Here is a 6,331-nt window from a genome sequence, read left to right on the forward strand (position 1 = left end):
AAAGGTATTCCTTAGAGACAGAGAGAGACGTGGTCATGACACGTGGGGGATAAATCTACTTCCTTTGATGCATCTGATAATGATCTTTCACCTCTGTGATGCTGCCAGTTGGATGATTTGTTTTGTTCTTTGTCTTATGCTTATAAAAATGTATGGTACCCTCAATTAGCAGCCTCTTGGCCAGAGGCAAGGCCATTAGACCTATCCTTCATTATCAGAGATTTGCCTCGGTTTATCCTTCTGGTAAATTTCAATCAAAACAACTCCAAACAGGGTCACAAAGAGTTGGACATGACTGAAAACAACCGAACTTTGCTTTAATGCAGCAAGGATATGCAATAGGGAGAGATGTGGGACTTCTCTTCAGCTTTGTTAGATGAGTCCTTCCTTTTTTCCTCAAGGAAACATGTCTGATCAGCAGGTTTTTAGGGATGTCAATAAACGTATGCAAGTCTGAGAGGCCTTTGCTCCGAGTGACCGGGACTTTTGATGCCCCAGGTGACATCGGGGAAGCAGGGGCCAATCGGATCCCAAGGGTAACTTTTAAGTAAAGCCTCCCTATTTCATGGGTGGGAGGAAAGAAGATGCTTCAAGGAAACACTATTGTCTTTTTTTTTGTCCCAACAAAGAAAATCAATGGGTTTACAGGGGATCAATTTATGGGGGGACTGCTACTTTAGTGGTAGCTACATGGTACCTTGGATAGAGCACCGGACCTGCAGTCAGGAAGACTTCATCTTCCTGATTTCAAATCTGGCCTCAGACGCTTAGCAGCTGTGTGACCTTGGGCAAGTCACTTTAACCAGTTTCCTCATTTGTAAAACGATCTGGAGAAGAAAATGGCAAACCACCCCAGTAGTTTTTCCAAGACAACCCCAAATGGAGTCATGAAGAGTCGGACTGGACCAACCTCCCTTCTGAGCTGGGAGCTATGGTGTGGGACGATGGTATTTTGGAAAACGAACGGTGAGATGGCGGCACTGTTCTCTGTTTGGCTTTGATTCCGGGAGACAACTTGCTCTTCTTCCCCCGCTGCCCCTGCCCACCCCCGCCCCTCCCCCGCCCCCAAGATAAGCTAATTGCCTGAAATCTCATCACCATGAAGAATGATTCAGGTCTTGATATTCTACACTTTTTCAACTCACTCCCTTCTGAGTGGAGGGCTGGAGGGCAGAGCAATAAACTCCTCCTAAATTTTTCTTTTTTAGAGGGGTTACAACCTTCCTGGGCAGGTAGGTGACACAGTGGGTACGGCGCTAGATCTGGAGTCGGTAAGATCTGAGTTCAAATCTGGCCTCAGACTTGGGCAAGTCACTTCACCTTGTCGGCCTCAGTTTTCTCATCTATAAAATGAACTGGAGAAGGAAATGGCAAACCACTCCAGTATCTTTGCCAAGAAAACCCCAAATGGAGTCACGAAGAGTTAGACGTGACTGAACAGTAACACAGCCTTCTGGTAACTCCATTTTTCAGATTCCTTTTGTGTGTTGTCATCCCTCGTTAGTACATTTCTTAAGGGCAGGGACTGTCATTTTTTTTCCCCTAGTCCCAGCATTTAGCACAGTACCTGGCACATAGTAGGCACTTATATTATTATTATTATTATATTATTATTTCTTTGATATTTATTTAAAGTAAATTGTCCTTTTTCACTGCTGCATTATAAAATCATGTGACTAATTTCTGACTGGGCTGAGGAAACACAGAGGAAAAAAAAAACTGGGACTTGAGAACAGTGACTGAATGGACCTGAACCCCGCGTTAACAAGCTGAATATACCATTTGGGGTGTTACGTATAGATGGGAATGACTTACTCACACAACTAGGAAGTATTGGAACTTAGACGCAAAGAGGTATCAGAGTCAGAATCCGGGTATTGGGCTATCTGAGACAAGCCACAGCTGAAAGAGTTCCCTCTATAGTATGCTGTACATGTCCATCAATGATACAGAAAATGATAGGCTGTTAGATGGAGAAGAGATCTTGGAGATCATCCTTCTTTTGCACATAAAAAAACTGAAGCCAAGAGAAGAAAGCAAATTGCCCAAGATCACACAACTAGTTAGTAAAAGAACTAGGTCTAGAACCCAGATTTTACAGATTCTCATGCTAGTGCTATTTCCGTCTTACCACACAATTAATCAATCAATAAACACATATTAAGGGCTTACAATGCCAGGCACTATACCAAGTACTGAGGATACAAATATAACACAAATGAAGAAAAAAGAGCTTTGGACTTGGAGTCTGTAACAACAATTTTGCTAGCAGCTGCTGCTCAGGTGTAAGACCAATAACACCAGCACACAGGAGGGCTGTTAGCACAGATTCTTTGATCTGCTCTTCTAAAGGAAAGCAACTTTAAGAGGTTAACAATCTTATTTTAATTAAACATACATATATCATTAACTTAGTTCAGGGGGAAAAGTCAGCAACCTGAACTTTGGAGAAAATACAAGCATAAATTACAAGCAGAAATTATAAACAGAGAAAATAAATACAAATCAATAGACTGTCTGACCAAGACAATACAAATATAGTTACCAGAGAGAGAAGCACCAGCATTTGGGTTTTTAAAGCCGGGGGGCTCCTTAATGGCTACCCAGAGTCTCATCTGGCTAAATCACACAAACACTCTTCCCATGAGTGAGCACCCAAAGCAAAATGCTAACCTCAGAGTATATGCACACTTCTTCAGGGTCAGAGGGCAGCACAACCTTCATGACCCAGGCTCATGTGACTCAAACTCATGTGACTGAGGCTTTCTTGTGACTTAAGCAGGTCATCAAAGACTATTGATTTAATCAAAGGCAAGACTCAATCAAAGACACTTGATTGCCTTAGTGCAGAGAAGAACTGGAACTCCAAAAGAAAGAACAGCAAAAGTCCCACTTTGTTTGCCCTTACATTCCACCCCTCCAGAATCCTCGACCTTACAATCTAAATGGCCATGGATCCTGGAACAACTAGAGGCACTATACTTTGTGATCCCATCCCCATCGCCAAAATGTAAAGCCAACCAACAGAAGCACACTTAAGGAATGCTACTGTGACTAATTTCAGGGGTCTAATCACATAGTATAATGAACTCTATTTATGCATCAATAAACTAAACATTGTTCAATAAACCAAAGCATAACATACTTAACATCCTTAAGCAAAGTATATCATTTAACATTCATAGTAAAAGATAACACCATCCTTTAAGTCTTCAAGGTTCCTAGTCTCAGCATTATCCTGGACTCTTTACTCTCCCTTACCTTATATATCCAACCAGTTGCCGTACCCTAGCATTTTGACCTTCATAGAACCTTTCATATCTGACTCCATTTCGTCACTCAGATTAGTTCCGTCACCTCTTGGATCAACCTGTTTTCATCCTTTGTACTGTGGCCAAACTGGCTTTCTCTGTTCCCCACACATGAAACCCTATTTCTTATCTCCGTGTCTTTGTACTGACTGTTACACATGCCTAAAATGAACTTCCTCCTTACCTCTACCTTAGAGAATCCCTCTTTCTTCTTATGCAGAAGATGAAGCATTGTCTTCTGCATAAGGCTTCTCCTGATTCCCCAAACCACTGGTGACCTCCATCCCAAAGTACTGTTACTTAACTGCTTTGTACATATTTATTAATTTTATATTTATATATTTTGTATGTACTTGTTTTGCTCATTAAAATGTAAGTTCATTGTGAGCAGGGATTATTTTCTTCTTTGGACTTATTGCCCTAGCACCTAGCACAGTACCTGATGCATAGTAAGTGCTTAATAATTACTTGTTTATTGGTTCTTTCCTTCTTAGATTGTGAGCATTTCCTCATCTGTGTGTGCCTCATTATTATACAATACTATCCTTATGGAAGAGAATGCTGAAAACTAAAAATAAATAAATTTAATAAAAAACGCAACACTATCTCACTACCCTTTTTATCTATTCTTTCTTTTGAAGAAGTTATACGTATCTAGAGCCGCGTTCCAATCATGACTTTCATTCATCCAACCAAGTTTTAGAGATACCTATGTAGTCAAACTTGCCTATTCATATAGTACTTTTAGTTTATTTTGTCTTTTTCCTAAACTTTTATGCCTGTATTAATAACCATTTGAGGCTAATTGGTTTGATTACTGATAACTATCTTGGATTTTGGCTCCTTTGAGCTTATGGAAATCTCAATAGATATTCATCCCACACTGTAGCGTCTTTCAAAGTCATCTACCTTGATGGAAATATTTAGTTAATTTTTTTCCTTTCTCCATCCCTTTTAATTTAAAACTCTTGATTAGAAATGCAATATATCAGGCAAGTACATTCTTAGTAGACTTTTTAAAGACAAATCTCATTCTTGGTTAAGAGCCTGTTTTCTTATGTTTTAAGCAATACTCCAGAAACTGAAATCCCATTCTCAGACACTATCTTCTTAACCAGCTGTTTGTCTCCCAAATCATCTTTTTTTTCCCCATATCTCCTGCCATCGGTGGATATTCATTGGAGAAAATACCATCTGTGCACCTAAGGTCACAGGATAATAGACTTCAAGCCATAAGGGACTCTAGATAATTATTATTATAGAATAGTAATAGCTGGCATTAATATAACCCCTACTATGTGCCAGGCAGCATGCAAAGCACTTTACCAATATTATCTCATCATATGACAACCTTGTGAGGCAGGTACTCTTTCTATCTCCATTTTATAGTTGAGGAAATCGAAGCAAACAGAGGTTAAGTAACTTGCCCAAGGTTGCATAGCTAGTGTCTAAGGCTGGCTTTGAATTCAGGTCTTCCTGACTCCTGGCCCAGTCCTCTACCAATAGAGGGGGAATAATCACTGTGGAGAAGGAACTCACCTTCCTCATTAGCAACCACTGCTGACCAACTGCTTCTAGTCCAGCCTTCACAGACGTCATCCGGGGTGGAAAAGGGGCCAGCCATCCCTACCAATTGCCAACCGCTCACTACCATTCATAGAAGCAGGCAAGCCAGCCTAGCTGAAGTAACACGTATTATAGGCAAGTCAAACTACTACCACTACCTTGATCACGATTTCTTCTCAGACCCTGTTGGAGCCCAGGATCCCAGGCCCAAGAGAATTTGGGATTAGCCACGCTTCCTGCCCAGTACCCTCAGCCATCATCCTGGGGAGCAACCCTTGTGGAGATGCAGCCTGTTACCTAATCCTGCAGGTACTACAGCCACAACTACTAAGGACCCAGAAGGAAAGGGCTTGGCACAATCAAATGGTTTAGTATCAGATATGATTGACATTGGAGGCATTACCATTTATTTTGCTGTTGAACCCTAAGGACATGGGCCCTGTCTATGCAAATTTCAGCTGAAATATTCCACGTGTTGTTTTCCCCTTCAGAATGAGAGCTCCGTGAGAGCAGGATTGTCTTAATTTTTTCTACCTGCATCCCCAGTGCTTAGTATTGCATGGTTGTTCAGTTTGTCTTGTCCAACTCTTTGTGACCTCATTAGGTGTTTTCTTGGCAGATACTGGAGTGCTTTGCCATTTCCTTCTCCAGCTCATTTTACAGACTTGCCCAGGGTCACACAGCTATTAAGTGTCTGATGTCAGATTTGAACTGGGGAAGATGAGTCTTCCCGACTCTAAGCATGGCACTACATCTACTGTGCCACCTAGCCGCCCCTCAGTTCATTGTACATAGTGCTTAATGTTTCATTCATTCCCTTTGATTACCACTTTGTCTTCCTCAGAAGACAGATGCTTCCTCCTTGAACAGTTACCCCCTCTTGAGAAAGAACCTGCAATGTTTTTAGCATCTTGTGTTTAGTAGTCTTTCTTCCTCCTCTTTCCCCTCTCGGGGAGTTCTACTATCCAATAATGTCCTAAAACTGGTCAGGAATTCCCTTACCCTTCAAATCCTCTCATCCCGCGCCCTGCCCCACCCCCCCCAATAGCCTTGTTTTTACAAGGAAACTCCATCCCTAAAGACCTTGTATGGTATTCGTTGTCTCTTTACTTGAATTTTAGGCATAATGCATCTGTCTAGTCAGGCTATGATTGGCTCCGTACTGAATAGTTCATAAACTCATCATCATTCTATAATCTGGGTCTGAAATACCCATTTGGCCTCATCTCAAAGTAGTGTGACCCATGGTCGAGGGTCCTTAAAGACTCTAGGTTCACATAAATTGCAGGCTGACCTCAAAGGGTCAGTTTCTTTCTTACCATATTATTCCCCAACCCTCCAGCTGGAGTTATCCAGGAAAATCTCTAAAGTTTAGGTATAGCTTGAGCTAAAATAACTCAAAGATGGGAAACTGGACTGCCAATCTCACACAGGCACTCAATGTACAATATTGG

This window comes from Trichosurus vulpecula, chromosome 7, assembly GCF_011100635.1.
Source record: "Trichosurus vulpecula isolate mTriVul1 chromosome 7, mTriVul1.pri, whole genome shotgun sequence".
Lineage (NCBI taxonomy): Eukaryota > Metazoa > Chordata > Mammalia > Diprotodontia > Phalangeridae > Trichosurus > Trichosurus vulpecula.